This window comes from Labeo rohita, chromosome 14 (genome assembly GCF_022985175.1).
Source record: "Labeo rohita strain BAU-BD-2019 chromosome 14, IGBB_LRoh.1.0, whole genome shotgun sequence".
NCBI lineage: Eukaryota > Metazoa > Chordata > Actinopteri > Cypriniformes > Cyprinidae > Labeo > Labeo rohita.
The window spans coordinates 23,159,576-23,180,905 of NC_066882.1; positions in this window are offsets into that span (position 1 = coordinate 23,159,576).

A 21,330-nucleotide genomic window follows, 5' to 3' on the forward strand; every position below is an offset into this window, starting at 1 on the left:
TTGAATTATACACAGAATGCTAAATTTAATAGTGATATAGTAAAATTGTGGCTATCATGTGCTGTCAAATAAGGCTTTACCAAACTCAACTGCTCTGACTCTGATATAAATGAAAGGCTACAGTCTTTCTGTTTCCGTTGAAATTACATAAACGACATAGAATAATGCTGTGTGTTTCAAAGCACTTCAGCGGACCTTGTGTTAAAGTTAACTTTAACAGTCTTTGCATTATGTATCTTTGAAAACTGAGTGAACACGTAATACGCATGCGCAAAACATCACAGTTTCCACGAATTCTCATTTTTGTAGTTTACATGCAGCCGATAAACTTGCGCTTTGAATCCCGTTTTTAAAAGTTTGCATTTTCAGACCCCCAAAATGCTGCTGTCGTGTAAATAAACGGTCAATGCGCATGAAGCGTTTTCCATTTAGCCTCACAAAGAGCCTAGTATCTTACATGTATCTCCACTAGAGTTTTAAAAAAATCTTAACAATTAACTTGTCAAACTTTTGATCTCAAGCATTTTTCAGCAAATTCATCTGAGACCACACGTAGCCTACTCTTAATGTACGTCAACAATTGTCTCATTTGAGTCTATTTTTATTCCTCCAAAGAAATTTTAGAAGAAACATCTTGCAACTTCACAGAAACTTAATTGAGAGCTCCATTAAGCCTCCTGAGATGTGAAATGAACGACCTCTGAGCAACAAAATGTCCCTCTGGGGAGTTACGACAAGAAAAGAAGACAAGGATTTGACAAATTAGAGTTCATGTTGAGAGGCGAACCATTTTATCTGATAAAGCCAGACAGACGCGCACGTTCAAGGCGTCAAGTTTTTCGACAGAAGCCCGCTTCACCTCCGTAAAGAGACATTAATCAAACAATCAGCTTCTATCATAATTCCTGAAGAAGAATTATCACATTAAAAATATTCTCAGGCAAATCTGGCCTCTTTATTACAGTCAGCCTCCCTCCAAAAATAACCACTGCAGCCATGGCAACAGCTGCTTCAAAGTAATAACAGTAAATAGCTTTTATTGTGACTGTTTTGCATGGGCAGTTTGCGGGAGGCAATTTTAAGCCAAGCAATTACTCTGTAATAAGATTTAGCCTCAGATTCGGACAGCGGACTGGACACACAGACACACATATGCACTGCAGGTGCTTTCTTGTGTTTATTTTCATTTTTTTCTCTCTTTCTTTCTGTGGCTCAGTGTAATTTATTTAATAATGAATTGAATGCGACAACAGCTCAGCATCAGCGCTACTGAGTGAGAAACACCTCAAATGCGGTTAAATGACTACTTGTGAGTATAGTTTTACTGAACAATCAGCATAATTTCTTCCGTATAATAAGTTTATTGTCTTGGAGAGTATGAGTGATGTTCAACCTCACCGATAAAGATGCAATCACGCTGCTTTACAGTTCACAAAGCACTGAGCGCTCTGCTGGTGAAAGCTGGTACTGCAACAACATTAATCCTGCCAAGAGCAAGTTGGAAAAGGAAAGCAAAGAATGCTTTTTATTTATTTATTATTTATATATTTAAAATGGACACAAACTATTTGCATAGTTAAGCAATAAGATACAAGAGGATGTGCTATTGTGAATAACAATCACATTAAAGGGCTTGCTAAGCATTATCTTCACATTGCAACACAGCTTTGAGTGCTGCATTGCTTTTGTAATTCTACATAATAAAAATACTAAAGAACAAATTTCAATTAAAAAAGTAAATTAATGAAATTTCATGATGTAGTGCTCGACATGTATGCATACATAATGGATCTGAGGTGAATATTAACTTTTTTTTTTTTTTACAAATACTAGGTAAAACAATAGGCATTACTCAATAAGAAACATTTCAAACAGTAACATGCTACATTGTAGTCACATGAACTCATGTTAAATTCACTGAGTGGGGGTGCCATCCTGAAAATACTGTATGCTGCTGTTATTTTTTGCTGTTAGTGTGTGCTCTGTTGTACTGCTGGTTTAAGGAAATGTAACAAGTAGGGTCCTATGAAATCCATTTGATTTTTCTCCAAATTCCATTTTAGTTTTTTTTTTCCATATTCCGTTTTTTTTTTTTTTTGTTTGTTTGTTTGTTTGTTTGTTTGTTTTTTTGTTTGTTTGTTTTTTATTTTGCTTTTTTTTTTCATTAAAATTTTTATGGATTCCATTTTTTTCCATTTAATTTTTTAAATTTAGAAAATTTAAAAACTTATAAAATTTGACATAAATTTATTAAAAGTTTAACAAAAATTATATGTTTAGGGCCCTATGACATGTTTTATTTTTCTAACCTTCTGTTTTATTGTTACCAAATTCTATTCAAGCATGTCTAATTATTTAAATGCATAAAAACAACAAGTTTATTTTTACAATATTTGTACAATATATACTTTTTTCTGGTTATCAGATGAAGGCATAAAATATTAATTCATCTTTTAATCTAATGAAAATAAACGTTATTGTTTTGGCAAACAAATTTACTACTAAAATTAAAACATCAAAGAAATATTGTGTGATTATTCCTTAAAATAAAGTTTTACCAATTGGGCTACTTTAACATTGTTCCTGCGGTTTGTTTTTCATATCCGCGAGTTTAAGCAACCCCAGTAACTTAATATTTCTCCCCTGGAATTCAAATTTTAACAGGGGAATCCTGCAAAATATGCATATTTTACCTCTTAGAACGCAATTTTTACCGGAGGATCCCTGCCAAAACACGGTTGGGTTTGTTTTGGGCTAGTTTTGAGAACCAATTGGGTGGGTTTTGTTGTGAAAACCTGGCAACCCTGCATCACGCGCACTTCCGCATTGCGGAAAACACAGAGCCCTAAACAAGTCATTCAGGTATATAGCTCTGAAAAAAAAAAAATAAATAAAAAAATAATTGACTACTTCAAATTTCTCTTAAATCAGGATCTCTACTACATGTATGGCAGCCATTCCATTCCAGACTGAATTCCGCCACACGCACGCCTCATTCTGCTTAATGAAATACTGATTAGGTGATCACCTCAACCAAATCTCATTTAATGAGGAAAAGTATAAAACCCACTACTGTGGTAATCACTATTCTCTTGCAATAGAACCAGCTGGATGGCAAAAACAGTGCTGGTACTTCAAAAGTATTTGAAATCAAATAATAACTTCTGAACTTCTGATCATACCAGAACAGTTAAAAAGAAAAGGTTTTATTGAGGAAAAAAAAGGGTTCAGTTCTGGCTTTACTGGCAGAGGGATACAATGAGTGTCAGGTTGCTTCCATACTTAAAATTTCAAACACCACGGTTCAAAAACAAGGTCAAGCTGTAGATATTGGGGACAACAAAGCTACAGTCAGGCAGAGAGCGAAAATGACTCTCCACTGACCGGAATGACTGGCAACTCATTTGAATAGCACTCAACAACCAAAGGATGACATCAAGTGACCTACCAAAACAATGGCAAACGGCAGTTTAGGTGAAACACACAGCGAGGATGGTTCAAAACAGGCACAGTCGTGCAAAGCTAGAATAAAAGGCTTTTATCAATGAGAAGCAAAGAAGTGCCAGACTGAGTACTGGACTGGAGTTGGGTCATCCTCTCTGATGAGTCCAATTTTCAGCTTTGCCCAACACATGGTTGTCTAATGGTTAGATCTGGAGTAGAATACAAGCCACAGTGTCGCACACTCACTGCGAAATTTGGTGAAGGATTGGTGATGATCTAGGGGTGCTTTAGCAAGGCTGGAATTGGCCATATTCATCTTTGTGATTGGCAGGACAGTGCTCCATGCCGTAGAGCCAGGTCAATCAAGGTGTGCATGGAGGACTACCAGATCAAGACCCTGTCATGCTCAGCCCAATCTCCAGACCTGAACCCCATTGAAAACCTCTGGAATGTGATCAAGAAGAAGACGAATGGTCACAAGCCATCAAAGCCGAGCTGCTGGTTTTTTTTTTTTTTTGCACCAGGAGTGGCATAAAGTTACTCAAAAGCAATGTGAATGACTGGTGGAGAGCATGCAAAGACTCATTAAAGCTGTGTTAAAGCTGTGGAAATCAGGGTTATTCCACCAAGTACTGATTTCTGAACTGAGTTAAAACATTAGTACTGTGTTGTTTAAAAATTATTATGAACTTGTTTTCTTTGCATTATTTGCATCTTTTTTTTTTTTTTTTTTTTTTGAATTTTTTTTTTTCTTTTCTTTTTTCTTCTTCTTCTTCTTCTTCTTCTTATTATTATTATTATTATTATTATTATTATTATTATTATTATTATTCAGAGCTGTATGCATACACACAATTTGCATACTGTATTCTGTATGCATATTGTTTTATTTCAACTTACAATTAAGCACTGCAACAACATTAGTTCAGTCTAAAATGAAAAATAATATGCAGTCTTTAAGACAACAGAAGACAAAATCAAAAATTATAATAATAATAATAATAATAATAATAATAATATCTTTGTGTATTTCTGGCCACATGAGAAAAAATATGTTTGGGTAATTCATAATTAGGACATAAAAAATACAGTACAATTTTCATCATAACTATGATTGTATGTAATTTATATATATATATATATATATATAAATACTTTTATATCATTTATACTTATGTCATAGTTTTCATTTAAACCATATCTCATTATGACTTGTGAAATAAGTCAGCAATTATTAAATAATTATATTATCATAATTTTGGCTTTTATTGTCATAATTATGATTTTTCATATCACAATTTAGCCTTACGTCATAGTTTTCATTTAAACGTTATCTAATTGTGACTTATGAAGTAAAAGTAAGAATTATTACATAATTATGGCTTAATATCTCAGAAATTTGTTTTTAATGTCATAATTATGTCTTTATATCATGATTTAGACTTATGTCATAGTTTTCATTTAAACCTCATCTCATTATGACTTAGTATATCATAATTTCAACATTTTAATTATCTTTTTTTAATCTAATTGACTTATCCTTTATCCTAATTTAAACTTTTTCTCACAGTTATGATTTAGTATCTCATAATTTCATTTTGATTTACCAGATTTTGTTTTATGTTGCAGATATAGGCTTTCATACTAAGCTGATACAGACGTGTCATTTAATAAATTTAACATTACACTGCAAAAGGCTGTACTTACATCACGACTCACTGTGTTTTTATATTAAAAAGGTGCTGCCTTTTCCGCTTTCATCTGCAATAAAAACATTACTCACATTAAAACATGATTTTACTTAGTACATGTAATTTCCGCTAAAAGATATAATGCCTGATATGTGAAATAGTTGACCTCTAGGGGAGCTGCAGTCGTACAGCAGCTGATAAACAGGTGTTTTGTGTCGTAGTTGTTTGCTAGAAAACTAAACAGTTGGCATCCAGCACCAGAATTATATGTTTAGAGAATATCCATTTAGATCTGTAAATATATTAAGAACATAAAACACTAAATCCATATGCAAACATGACAGTACAGACTAATCTTTCCTAGTTCATCCTACAGGTAAACCTGACAGCATGTATTCTCACATAGGCCATGACAGCAATCCGGCTGTACATTTAGATGTTAAAGGGCTCCTGGGATACAGCTGTGAAGGTTATTTTTGTGCTTTAAATGCTTATGGTTCAGGCATCTGAGGGAGAGGAGAGTGGTGGGCGTTTGCCTCTGTTAGATCATATGCTGAGCTGTCAAGAGTAGGCGCAGGTTGGCTGCACTTCAGATTGTGTCTGAATCTCAACTCACTTACGGTAATTATGCTCTATGCGGGAAATGTTTGCCGTGCCTTCTTGCACAAGCGCATGAATAACGCGCGCACACACGTTCGAGCACATGTTCTCACATTCTGCCCCCTCATACACACATATCCATGTGGATTTTAGGATAACCCCACTCACAAACACACACACACAGAGTCATCAGAACTACCCACACAGAAGACAGCTCATATATCTCCTTTCTACTCATTTCGTTGAATTGCATCTCCATGGCAACACTTATGCATATGCATAAAACCCACATTCATTTATAACGTAATGCATCTTTCAGTAAGATCTATAATACAACAGAAGATGTGTCAGAAATCGTGATATTCTAATGTTTTACAGTAGCATGAGCATGTTTGTTTCTGATGGTCTGTTGCTATCATGTGATGCAACATGTAGCAAAGCTCGATAAACTCTGACAGTCGCAGTGAGTCCATAGTAACTGTTTCCCTGGAAACCACTCTGAAGTGAATTAGCAATTAAAAGTGCTGAGAAACCCCCATCGCTGAATAGGTCTGCCTGCATATTGTGTGTGTGGATGGACGTGGCTTTTATTAGCAAACAATGAGGAATTGTTCTGTGGTTCTGACCAAAGAAATGCCAATTTTGTAGATTCAGAAATGATTTTCTGTTTTCTGTTTTTATTTGCCTTACCAGGTTGTTTGCATATCATATGCTCGTCAGGTGTCACAATCTTGTATATGAAAAAGCAAATTGGTGTGTGGATCTACTTTGAAACTATTTTCAGTCAGAAATATTTCACAATCACAAAGAAACAGCAAACACTGAACTAAAAGTGCAATTTTGAAGTGATAGATACATAGATAGATAGATAGATAGATAGATAGAATTTTATTTATTAAAGTATGAATCTCATCAAGTTAGTGTTTTTAAGCATGTTACGTTTATTCCAAAATAATAACTAAAGGCAGTAACAGTTTAAACGGAGACACTGCACCTGTCAATTATGAGATTTTGGGCTTTTTGCGTTTTTCATAAAGTGTTTTTTCAGACTAGTGGAAAGAAAACATCCAAATTGCACTGCCAAGTGTTTCTTTTATAGCACTGTATCTCTTTGTGTCAATAGTTTTCAATTACAATACATATTTTTAAAGTTTTCTCAAAATGAGTTTTTTTTCTCCTACACTGAGCCATAAATCACCACTTCAGTAGCACTTATACCAAACTTTACATGTTTATTCCTGTCTATATCCTGAAGGTTTTTACAGAGGGGTTTGTTCATATATAATTTGCTTGATTATATACAGCATTTTATTCCTCCCCAAAAATATATATTGTTTTCTGTCTGTTCTAAGTGTTTTCTGAATTATGGAGTGGGGAAAATGAGATACCCAATGTCATGAATTTGGCCGGTGACCTTCAGACCGCTCACCATCAGATGTCACCCTCGCACGTCCACATTACACTGACTGTTGCACCACACCCCGGACTACGTTTCCCATCACCCATCGCGCTGATTGTGCGGACACCTGTAGCCAATCAGGCACACTATATAAGCCTCCGGCTTCCCCCTGTTACTCACCAAGTATTGTGGAATTTGCATTGTGGAGAATTGTAGTTGTTGCCTTTAGCACTCTCCTAGTGCTAGCAGCCTTTTCTTAGTAGTTTCCTAGTTCCCTAGTGCCCTTGTTCCCTGAGTTTAGCTTTCTCGCCTGGCCATCTTGTTTCGTCTGTCTCGCCGCCTGCCTTGTGGACCTCTCGCTCGTTTCACGGAACACCCCTTTGCCTTCCCCCCTGGATTACGCTCGCCGTTCATCGACCCTCGCCTGTTCACAGACTACTCTCACGTCTTGCCTATAATATACCTGTTTGCTATTGTCCAACCCTGCCTGTTTTCGACCATGTTTTCCCTTTTTAAAAACATTTGTAAAATAAATAAATAAATAAATAAACAAGAAGTTTGAAACTGACTCAGATTTTTGTACTAGTACTTTATGCAAATTAGTGCATATTTCATTAAATAATGCATAATTTTGCATATTTAAACCTAACATTTTAGAAAACATGTAATACAAAAAAAAATGTTTGCAATTATCAGTGTAATCAATCAACTGGGTAAGTAAGGTGACAATTTATTTATTTATTAACACAATATTGCATTTTATTTTATTGTTTTTGATTAACTACCTTTACCTGAAAAGTGAGTGTTTAATGTTGCCTTTGGCATTGTTGATGTACTGTTTCCTATTTAATACTGTACAGCCGCCTTGTCACAATTCTGTATTGTTAAAGGCGGTATATAAATAAAGGTGACTTGACTTATTTATTTTACCCTATTCACCTGCAGTGTCTCACCTTAATGTATTTTATTTGTGAATTTATGTTCAGCTATTCTTTTTAATAGTTCACTTTCAACTTTTTTTTTTTTTTTTTTTTTTTTTTTTAAAAAGAAAAAAAAAAAGGTCATATCTAAGTGTGTAAGTTGTTTACTTACTTTTTTATTAGTCTTCTAACGCCATTATATCGTTCATTCGGACTGATTCGCAAACGCAGATTGCACATTAAAACAAGAGGCGGGATTTATGGTATGAACCAATCACAAGCGATCATAACCAGTCATATTCAATCATATCAGGAGGCATTGCTCCTCTCACGTGACTTTCCCCATTCATTCTCAATTACCTCCCACCAACCTGCTGGTGTCGCTTTTGGTTGGACAATGTTTTTTTTTTGTTTTGTTTTTTTCCCAAAAAAAAAAAAAAAACGAGTGATTTATACACTTATATTTTGTAATATTGGCGTTGTTTTATTTTTACTTTTTTTTTTTTTTTTTGTCATCCAATATTTTGAGGATGACAAAAATATTTTTATCATATTTACAACTTCTATTTAGTTAGTTAGTCAATCTGGTTTAATTTAGTGTCCTCCAAGCAAAAATCATAAGTTTGGTTGCTACAAAAGTAAGTTTTGTTGTGATTTTATGGGTTATTTATTAAGCTTTATTAATCATGGAAATGATCAGTGAAGCCTATCAGAGCACTGATTTTTAAGAGGCTTGTTGTATTAAGTAAGGAAATGTATTTTAGTTTTATCGTATGTATATGCAACATTATTTTTATTTGTTCGTCTTGAGTACAGTTTGGACTCTGTGCTGAATTACCAATTCTTAAAAAAATTATCCTGCTGCACAGGAAAATTGATTAAGTCTCCTGCCCTTCTTATAGTAGTAACCAAGACTCCCTGCTCCATTTTATCACTTACTTTTTATTCCTCCTTTATGTAATGCATTAAAATGACAAAGTACACATGTATCTTGAATGAACACAGTCCATTATTTCTAATGATGATTTATAGCTTTTGTTAAGTACTTGGGTTTGAGCAGAAGGGCCGTTATGGTTATTTGATGATGGTATAGTTTATCTAATGCTGTAGTTTAATGGGAGATTATGGATGAGTGATTCTTTCTCTCTCCTCCTCCTCCTTCTCTTTCACTCTTGGAGTGATGCTGTTACCCAGGCAACAGTGCTGGAAACAGCAGCATCAGTAGCAGAGATCAGCTGATTGCCATGCTGTTCACATGAGCATGTGATGAGAGGACACACTGTATCCTTCACTTGTACCTTTTTTTTTAATACAAAGTGTTCTATATTACATGTGAGTTTGTACTTGAGTGTTTAATATAGTGTAGCAGCCCAGGACAAAATGATCAAACTCAAGTCCATTCTGTAGTCCATCAGTCTCTGGGGGAATCAAATGAATGCAGTCTAGAGTAGCTCTCTCTATGAATATATATGTGGCAGCCTGTCAGATCCATCATGAAAAACAAACTACAGATTTCCATGGCTGAAGTGTTTGTGCAAAGATCACCACAATGTCACACTATTGTGGAACTGCTGGGTGGTTTCTAGGGTGTTACGGGTGGTTGATAGGCTGTTCTGACTGGTTGCTAGGTGTTTTGCGTTCTTAGATTGTTGCTAAGGTGTTTAGGTGGGTTGGTAGGGTGTTCTAGTTGGTTACTAGGTAGATGTTAGACTGTTTTGAGTGGTTGTTAAATTATTATGTGGTTAGGGTGGTTGACAAGGTGTTCTGGCTGGTTGCTAGGTAGATGTTAGGGTGTTTTGAATGGTTTTTAAATTGTTGCTATGTGTTCAGGGTGGTTCCTAGGGTGTACTGGCTGGTTGCTAGGTGGTTGTTAGGGCATTGTGAATGGTTGTTTGATTGTTGCTATGGTGATTAATAGGGTGTTCTGTTTGGTTGCAGTGGTGGTTGTCAGAGTGTTTTGGGTGGTTGTTAGGGTCTTCTGACTGACTGATGTGGTTGTTTGGATGTTTTAGGTGGTTTGTAGATGGTTGCTAGGATGTTCATAGTGGTTGCTAGAGTGTTCTGGTTGATTGCTAAGGTGGTATAGCTGGTTTTGGGGGTGTTCTGGGTGGTTGTTAGGCTGTTCTGACTGGTTGCTAGGTTTTTTAGGTTCTTAGAATCTAGACATGGTGTTCTGGTTGGTTACTAGGTAGATGTTAGGGTGTTTTGAATGGTTTTTGAATGCTATGTGTTCCAGGTGGTTGCTAGGGTGTACTGGTTGCTAGGTGGTTGTTAGGGCATTGTCAATGGTTGTTTGATTGTTGCTATGGTGATTAATAGGGTGTTCTGGTTGCAATAGGTGTTTTGGGTGGTTTTACTGCTGGTTCCTAGGTGGATGTTAGCATGTTTTGGGTGGTTGTTAGGGTCTTCAGGTTAGTTGCTAGGTGGATGTTAGGGTATTTTGGGTGGTTGATAGATTGTTGCTGAGGTGTTCAGGGTGGTTGCTGTGGTTGTTAAGGTATTTTTAATTGTTGCTAGGCCGATTATGGTGATAAGTTGGGTGTTCTGCTTGGTTGCATGGTTGTCAGGGTGTTTTATGTGGTTGCAGGGGTGATATATCTGGTTGCTAGGGAGTTCAGGGTGTTGTTAGACTGTTCTGACTGGTTGCTAGCTGTTTTGGGTTCTTAGATTGTCGTTAAGTTGTACAGGACGGTTGACAGGGTGTTCTGGCTGGTTACTAGGTAGATGGTAGGGTGTTTTGGATGGTTGTTAAGTTGCTGCTTTGTGTTCAGGGTGTTTTTTAAGGTTTTCAAGGTCATTGTTCAGACAGTGCACTGTCTGGTTGCTAGGCGGTTGTTTGGCATTTCACATGTTTGATTGTTGCTAGGGCATTTAAGGTGATTAGTAGGGTGTTTTGGTTGGTTCTTAGGTGGATGTAAGGTTGCTTTGGGTGGTTGATAGATTGTTGCAAGTTTTTTCAGGGTGGTTGCATGGGTGTTCTTGTTGTGTAGTAGGTAGTTGTTTGGATGTTTTGGTGGTTGTTAGAGTGTTTTGGGAGATTGCTTGATTTTTTTTGTTAGGTTGTTCTGTTAGTTGCTACATGGTTATTAGGGTGTTTTATCTGTTTGTTAGATTGTTGCTAGGATGTTCAAGGCTAGAGTTTTCTGGTTGGATGTTTTGGGTGATTTGGATTGATTTTTGCTAGACTGTTCTGTCTGGTTCATAAGTGGATAGTAGGGGGTTTGGGTGTTTATTAGATTATTGCTAGGGTGTTCAGGTTCATTGCTATATAGGGCTTTGGTTGTTTGATATGTGGTTGTTAGGATTTTTGTAGTTGATTGCTAGGTGGATGTTAGGGTGTTTTGGATGGTTATTACATTGTTGCTACAGCGTTTAGGGCGGATGCTAGAGTTTCTGGCTTGTTGCTATGTGGTAGCTTTTTAAGGTATTTGAATGGTTGTTCTGACTGGTTTACTGTCTCTATATAAGTCCCTATAATTTTGTGGTCTTTAGTTATGACTTAGGTTCCTCTTTTAATATAAGTCTATGGGACTTCTTCAGCTATTTTATAGTCCATCATGTGATTGTAAATCTAATCAGTCCTGTCTGTTTGTAATATGCACTTTTTAGTAAAAGCACTAGAGGTCACTGTTTCCTAATAACTGGTAGCTGCATCAGCAGAGGAGCTTACTGTATGATTTACAGTCATTTGCATGAAGTGGTCCAATGCCTGAAACTCAAATGAGAAATGTGGGCCATTATCTCGAGGTGACCCTCACCGCTATACTGCTGTGATCTGCTAAACTGTAACAAAGTATTTATAGTTTCCACATTATCATTCCAAACAGGTGTGTTAAGTGGTGCAGATGGTGATGTAATTTGGTGCAATGTATAAAGAGCTGAACGCTTACGATCACAAACGAAGTGTTTGTATTCAGGAGGCGTATGCGCTCAGCAGGGGCCCCTGGCTCTCAGGTGGGGGTTTGGACCCGAGAACACCGCTCTTCCCGTTTGCAGCAGCAGAAAGCCCGAGTGATGTCAAACAGCCCGTCTCACTGTGAATTAGGGTAATTGGATAGATTAGAACATTTCATACATAATTGATTATTTCACGTTCAGTGTTTGCTTATGCAGTCTATTGACATTTGTGCGACGGAGCGGGAATATGACACATCTAAACCAGTATTTAAATAAAAGAGAATCATCAAAATCAAGCAAACATGTCAGGTGTTGCTGTACTTCAAGAGATCTGCGTTCATTTGAAGGTTAGAACGTCATTTGTAAAGTGTCATATCTTAATCTTAATTGTCCTAAAATATTTTTATTCTAAATGTTTTTTTTTATTTGCTGTAAAATATGATCTGGACTCTTCTTGACAGGTTTCTAGAGATTCACCTGATATAAATGCAAGATAACATCCCCATCTGCTGTGGGTCCATGTTTTATTTATTTGGCACTTCTGCTGCTTGTGTCACACAGGGCATCTACTCATATGAAAGAGGGTGTAATTGTGAGATTTAGTGGTCGAGCTGAACCCAGAACTGATGAAGTGGAGCATGAGAACTGATTGAATCGTGACTGACAGCATTTGGAATGAAGGTTCTTGGGGTCGGAGCGTCCCGTCCTGAGGGTACAGACAGCCTTCAGGTAAAGCACAGACAACACAACACACACACTACAGAAACAGGACCAGATAATCAGTGCAGTGGCCCCAAAAGTGTTTTGAATGTCACTGCAATTCGAATGCAACACTTTTCAAGCCAAACACTCAAGCCAAAAAAGTAAGGTTGGTTTAAATGATAAGAACAATAGATATACAGGACAAAAAGTATTGTGAAATTTTAGTCTTCCAAAGCTGAAGTCCTGAGGAATGACTGTAGTGTGTGTGTGGTGGCTGTTATTGATTCATTGATTGAAGTGAAGGAGCTCTAGGTTAATCCTGGCACCTAAAGACACTATTTCTTTTCTCCTGCTTCGATTTCTGTCCCTCTGACTCCACTTATTGAATAACACATTTAATTGATTGTGGCCTTGCATATGCTAAACGCTTCATATTTTTTATGGGACCCAATGGATTTTTCTCCCCTGCTGGATTAATGTGTTCGGTTGTGCACAATTAGACTCAATGGTTTTCTAAAAGAGTTATCTCAAAGAATCCTTCAATTATTTTACTCATCATAACTGGTTCATAAGGATGAGTGATCTGTCATTTTACTATAGATTTTTAGTGTTTTAGATCAGTAAGTGCTTGCCTGGTGTTGCTATGTTTTCGATGGGTTGTTAGGCCATTGCTATGTGGTAGCAGGTTGATTCTTGGCCTAAGTTTCTATGTTACATAGACACTGACAAACTGTTTGAAAAATTATATATCATAAGCTCACATCGGTTATCGTTAAATAAAACTATGGAAAATTATTCCTATTAATTTAAACATTCCAAAGCTGGAATAAATCATAAATACTAAATGAAAAACTTGGCAATTAACTGAAATCAAATAAGTTTAATTTGTGAGTATAAGTTTATTGACAAAAGCACATTGCATACTAAAAATATAATCTAAAATTAAATAAAAAACAACTACACTACCACTATACTAGCAGTCAAAAAATACACTGCCAGTCAAAAGTTTTTGAACAGTAACATTTTTAATGTTTTTAAAGAGTTCTCTTTTGCTCACCAAACCTGCATTTATTTGACAAAATACTGCAAAAGCATTAATATTGTGAAATATGTTTACTATGTTTAATATGTTTATTATTTAAAACAACTGCTTTCTATTTTAAAATTGCTGTACTTTGGATCAAATAAATGCACGCTTGATGAGCAAAAGAGATTTCTTTTAAAAAAAACATGAAAAATCTTACTGTTCAAAAACTTTTGACTGGTGGTGTATATACACAATTACTACATATATATCACCAAAATTTTTTTTTTTTTATTTGATCAAAAAAAAAAACTGTAAAAATAGTAATACTGTGAAAACTACAATTTAAAATAACAGTTTTCATTTGTAATTTATTTTAAAGTGTAATTTAAAGCGTAAAGCATTGATAATAACAATAAAAGTTTCTTGAGAAGCAAATCAGTATGTTATAATAATTTCTGAAAGTTCATGTGACACTGAAGACTGGAGTGATGATGATCAAAATTCAGCTTTGCATCGCATGAATAAATTACATTTTACAGCATATTCTTATAGAAAACTTATTTTAAAATTGTAATAATATTTCACAATATTACTGCTTTTGCTGAATTTTTTCTTGAAAAGCATAAGATTGAAAAAAAAAATAATTATTTCAAACTTTTTACTAGTAGTGTAAAAATGAAAGCAATGAAAAAGATTAATAAATACTAAAATAGTATATAAATGGTAGCAAAAATAATACAGTGTGAGTTGCGTGCTAAAATGCTTAGGGTTTAATAGTTTGTTTGAATTTTTAACCTTTACCATGAGCGATAGCAATAGTGATGCTCACCTTAGCAAACACAACTAGTAAATCATTATGGTTAGGGTTAGTTTGCTATTTCAGTCAGCTGTTTCTTTTTACCCTCTAAAATTAACTCGCCCGCTTACATGCATATGAGCTCCACGGCAACAACACAAAGAACCTTCTGGCCTGTGTTTGCATATGACTTCACCAAAGAAAATCTTTCATCTTATCAGTCCAAAACTGTGCAGGCATTGAAAATACACAATTTCAAACCGTTGCATGAGACAGAAACCAATAAAAGATTTCATATATTAGTCTTCAGATTTTCTGATAAGAGGTATTGCTCAGGGAGAGACGGGGAAAAATCAGAGAATGTAATTAGGGAAAGATCAAAATTGCATCTGAGCTTGAGGAAGGGAAAACCTTATTTATTAGCCGAGAATATGATGTTTGGACGCCCACGTTCCTCGCAGGAACCAAGGAGCATGTGTGTTACCATACTTCAGAGGCACGACAAGACGTTTGCATTGAGTCGCACAGAAAAACAGCTCCTGTGGGATTTAAGCTGAAATATAGATGCTGGAATTAGATGAAGACATACAAACACACCCTCAAAAGGGATTCAGTAAATCATCTCAAACAAATCTTATGAGGGCTGTTAGAACCTGAACAAATGTGTCCATATGGCCATAAAGAAATATCAGATTGAAAACTGACATATGTGCTTAGTATTGCCAAGATATCATGAAAGATTCCACTGGTTTATGATGGCACATCTCCTGTATTCCTCAGAGTTCCTCAGAAGGAAATAGTGAGTTTAAATATCACTGCTCACTCCAGCAGAAAGGTGTGCAATGCTTAGAGCTCATGCATTTTAAATATGTAAAAGGATTAAAATAGATATTGTTCACCCACATGGAACGTTCATTTTCAGTGTATAGTTAGAACTTTCCTATAGTGTCAATCATTTTTCAGGTATTTGTGCCAATGATACACTACAGTTCAAAGGTCTGAGGTTGCTAAGGTTTTTTTTTTTTTTTTTACAGAAATCCCTTATTCTCACAAAGGCTACATTCATTTGATTAATATAGCAAAATTCTGCAATATTACTACAATTTTAAAGAAATGGTTTCTAGTTGAATATATTTTAAATGTAATTTATTCCTGTGATGCAAAGCTGATTTTCAGCATCATTAATCCAGTCTTCAGTGTCACATGATCCTTTAGAAATGAATTTAATATGATGATTTTATTATCATCAATGTTGAAAACAATTGTGCTGCTTAGTATTTTTGAGGAAACATGCATTTGTGATTATTTGATGAATAGAATATATTTTTAAAACAATATAAAATTTATTTATTGTGACTTTTAATCTATTTAATGCATGCAGTTAATGCAGTTCTTTCCCACACAATGAAATCTTACACTTACAACAAGCTGTCAAGCTCCATGGAAAAGCAGCGTGAAAACTTGTGCACAATATTCTAAATCTTTCTGTGAGAAAAATAAGTCATTATTCACTAATAAACACTGTCATTGTAACTCACACATGTCATTCAGACATGCACACTCTCAAACTGTGCACACCAAGATCGAGTGACGCCACATACACACCATTAGTTCTTGCATTTTGCAACACATCAACTTTGGATAAACAGAATATATCGAGATTTGAGAAAGGAAAGTCATTAGTAAATGATGTCTGTTCCTCTAACAAACTATGGCTTCAGAAGATCTTAGAAATACATCATATGAATCAAACAGATAACTTGTATGATACTTTTAATTGAGTTTTTATCTATTGGAGCTTGACATCCTGTTGACATTCAGCAATGCCATTTTGGGTACCATTTTTGGGTCCCTACACTCGAAAAAATGCTGGGTTAAAAACAACCCAACTTGCATTATTCGGCAACCCAGCACTTAGTAAATATTGGACAGAACTAGGGCTGTAGCTATCAATTATTTTAGTAATCAAGTATTCTACCGATTATTCCATTGATTAATCGAGTAATCGGATAAGAAGTAATTTTCTTTATTAAAGAATATAAGAGAAAATAGGATAGGTCTCTTAAAATAAACAACTGATTTGTTTCCTTTTTAGAAAAATGAACATTTTTATTGCTGAAATTGCATACATTAATAACCATGAAAACTAAACCCATTTAATGCATTTAAATGCCAAATTACATTCGAAATGCAAATACAAATATAATTTACGGTCTTAAATATGTCCAGCATTTATCGGTTTGTGCGTCAGTAATAATGGTCCGTGGGGAAACGAAGTGTTCCGTGTGTAGTTACAGTAAATGGACTGATTTTTTGTATTCGAGTTACTCAAGGAATCGTTTCAACCCTAGACAGAATATATGCTGAAGTCAACTACTGTTAAAAAATTATTATATTGCTGGCTTAAAATGGGCTGGAAATCACATACAAAATTACAGACGCAACAGCAATAATCAAAAGATGAACATTTATTATTAAGCAAGAACACCCATGGACACAAATATAAGACAAATTGAATTTATTTCCAATATTACATACATTTAAAACCGTTTAACAAGCATTTTTGAAATAAAAGCAACATTTAAAACCAGCACTTTAATTTCAGTGTATGCAACCGTTCTCTATAATCACTTGTGCCAAAATATTGCTAATTCTCATGCCGGTGTGTGGGCAAACTCCAGTGATGGCGTCGCTTTTTGACGCTCAAGGTACCCCTTTAGCCTCGCTTTTGTATGTGCAGGGTCCTCCATTGATTTCAGTTGATGTTGTTGAATGGTTTGCATGCATTTGTGAAAATATTAATAATTTTATATAAATATATACCTTCATTGGAGCACCTAAACCCACCCTTACCCTAAATTTACCCTGGTGAAAAAACCAGCATATGCTGGTAGGCATGTTTTGATGCTGGGATGCTGGTTAGGTATGCTGGTCCTTTGCTGGTTTATGCTGGTCCTTGACCAGCAACATGACCAGCAAAGGACCAGCAAAAACCAGCTAAGGACCAGCATAAACCAGCAAAGGACCAGCTTAAACCAGCACCAAAACATACCTAACCAGCATCTCAGCATCAAAACATGCCTACCAGCATATGCTGGTTTTTTCACCAGGGTACCCACTTCTGAACAATATAAAACACATAACAGGCAAATATAAGTACAGTCACAGGTATTTATTGCAGAAACTGACCAAGCAGACCAAGCAGTATTAAAACATTATAAACAAGTCGTGTTGCATTATGATGCCAACGGTTTATTATTTAAAGCAATGAAGGACCCTACACGTTGAAAAATGACACTAAAGGGGTACCACAATGTTTAATGACTTAGTTACAGAAAAACTACTAGCACCTGGGTAAAAGTATTAAAAACATCCCAATAAAATGACCCAGCAAGCTGAAGCCAGCATTTGGATTAAAAAAAAAAAAAAAAAAAAAAACCTTTTTACAGTGTAAAAGACCTCTCAGTAAACTTAAAAGACATTTTCCTAGTGTGAAGAACCATCAAGGCTATATAAATAAAGAATAATAAAAAAAAATAATCAATAAAAAACTTTTAAGAGAGTACATGATTAAATGCTGATGAATTTTATTTTTTTAATTAAACTGTTCCTTTAAGGATACATTTGAATTCATTGATCTCAGACTGGTTGTTAGGCTAATAACTATGTGACTCACATTGCACTTTTTATATAATGTGTCTGTGTGAGAGCTAAAACAGAACACCTCCTACCAAGCTCGGTCGTGTTGCAAAGGTAAAAAATCCAAATAAAGCATGTTATTAAGCAGCAGTGCACCCTGATAGTCCCACACAAGCTCATAAATTCAAATTAAACTCTTCTGTTGTGTTTCAGACACCTCTATCTCAACGGAAATGCCTGGAAGAGTGCGGCCCGTGGCATTTCCTTGGTCAGCGAGCAACTCTGCTGGAATCTGTCTGGCTCTGCGGGTCGGACGCTCGGTGCCAACCATGACATGTGCATAACCGTGTGAAGCTGAACACCTGAGCGGTCGTGCCAGACTTGACGGGACTCGTGCTTACAGAAGATCTCATTTATTTTCTCAAGTGCAGAGCTGCGTGCTCGGTTTCCAGGTGACTGTATAATCATTTTGACTCGCTGCACCAAAAGAGAGCATTTGACCACCGCTTTATCCGCAGAAGAGTGGATGTTGTAAATACAAGCCTGTTTTCATTTCAGAAGATCACACTTTTGAATTACTTCCACTGAGGCGGCGAAGCAAAAACGCGCATCTCCTCTAACTGAATTTAGTTCCGCGAAGCCAAACATTAGCCTTCTGCCGGGAAGGCGTTGTGAGCAAAGGTCCTCACAGGTCATGCTTTGTTATATACAGTCTGAGCTCATGCATTTTCCAGGCAAATTACACACAACCGGGCAAATTCCATCCTATTAACTGCCTCAATTAAATGCCAGCATCACCCATCCGGCTTTATGGGACATTTGATGACTCAAATGATGATGGCGTGCTTCATAACACAATAGTGGTGCGATTAAGCAAGTTGAATGGGAGACAAAAAGATGCTAATAACGGCAACATAGTTGTCATTAGTTTAAGTGCGCCATGTTCTCAACATTCAGGGGTGGGTTTTCCAAATGGTCGCAAGTTCTGTCATTACCAACAGAGTTTAATGGCAATTGCGACCATAGTTAGCTAAAAATATGTTTGGGAAACGCACCCCTGGTCGACGAGATGAAAGTTAATCAATGATATTTGGCTTTTTGTTGTTGTTGTTGTTGCTGTGAGCTGTAAGAATACTCTTGTTGAGTTGAGGCACATTTTGGAGCTTATCTGTTAAGCAGTTTTAGATCATCTATAATAATTATCTATAATAATATACCCATTTCCCACATTGAGCTAAAAGACTAAAATGGTTCAGTTAGAAACAGGTCATAATATTAAAATTTACAATACACTTAAACAACCGGAGAATCATTTTCCTTGATAATGCAGTCATCTAGTGTTTTCTATCAGCTAACAGGGAACGTTCTCAGATATCTGTCTAACCCGACGTTTTGAACATAATAGAGAACATTCAGAAATAACGTTATCATAGCTTAAAGTGCCCCTATTATGGATTATGAAAGGTTCATATTTTGGTTTTGGGAGCCCCCAACAACAGGTTGACACGAATGCAAGGTCAAAAAACACTTCCATTGTCTTATAATCACTGTTGTGATTGGTCTACTGTGTGCACCGCAAGTTCGGAAATGGAACACCCTTCACCATTACATTAAACACCTAAACAACCATTGTAAATGCGTTAGACCAACACAGAAAGGTATTGATAAAGCACTGCAGTTTGTACATCAATGTATTGCTCTATTCTTTATAAGAACTCCAAGTAGTAACAATGACAAACATTCACTATTCTTAGACACATATCTAGACAATTAGCCAGAGATCCATAATCAGCCAGTTAGCCAGAGACCCACAAGCTACACAGAGCGAACACAACACATACAACTAAATACATATTTTGCAAGGCTACAGAGTACATGAGAGCAATAAATTTTAAAGGATTACTCCACTTTTAGAATAAAATTTTCCTGGTAATTTACTCACTCCCAATGTCATACAAGATATTCATGTCATTCTTTCTACAGTTACACAGAAATTAAGTTTTTTTTTTTTGAGGAAAACATTCAAGGATTTTCTCCATTTAGTGGACTTCAATGCTGCTCAACGGATTGAAGGTTAAAAATGCATTTTCAATGCAGCTTCAAAGGGCTCTAAACGATCCTAGTTGAGGAATAAGTTTCTTATGTAGCGAAACAATCGATCATTCTTTCAAAAAAAAAAATTATACACTTTTTTTAACCACAAATGCTCGTCTTGTCTAGCTCTGTGATGTACTTTGTGCACTCCAGTTCAAGACAGTTAGGGTGTGTCAAAAAAAAACATTTTCATTTTCTCCTTCAACTTCAAAATCATCTTACATTGCTGTTTTACCTTTTTTTGTAAAGGGTGTTTGACCATCCTTGCATGTTCACTTTGTAAACACTGGGTCAGTACTTCTGCAGCAATGTAGGATGACTTTGAATTTGGAGGAGAAAATGAGATGGGAGTTTTTAGACATACCCTAAGTGTACCTAACAGATTTACACTCACAGTGCAGAGCACAGCATCTTCTCGACATGATGCTATCAGGAATCCATATGACTCGTTTCAATGATTCTGAGTCGTCTCTTTCTTTTGAGAGACAATAACTTTATGCATGGTGCACTTTCAGATTTAACACTTTACAGGATGTTTTCATTCACTTAGAGCTCTGTTACACACTGCATGAAAGGTAATTTTTAAAAATCCATAATAGAGGCACTTTAAAGATCCACTGAAGTGCTTAGAAACTCGTAGCATTATTCTATGTGTTGACATAATTTTGACTAAAACAGGAAGACAGGGTAAGACATATCAAGCAGCTCCATCCCCCTTTTTTAAATAGTAACGTTTCGTTTATATCACAGTTTAAAGCTGCATGCATTTGACAGCGTATGATAGCCACAATCTCTTTCATCTGTGTAGAATTCAAATGAGTCTGATACGTTTTTTAATCTGCAACGATTCACACATATGATTCGCTTTGTGCTATCATGCGTGTGCTGTGGTGGTTCGCATGACACAGCAGAAACCAGCCTCCAACAGAAAGCATATTTATGCTATCTGAATCATTCCTTATCACCTATATGTTATGCACTGCATGCCATTCGCTGTACAGTAAATACTAATTCTGTGAACAAGTGACTGATTTCAGCTGCAGCTTCAACATCTATTTATAGTGTAGGGGGCGAGACTTTTCTGATTTTTGAGAGCATTTGATTGGACATAAAGTTTAATA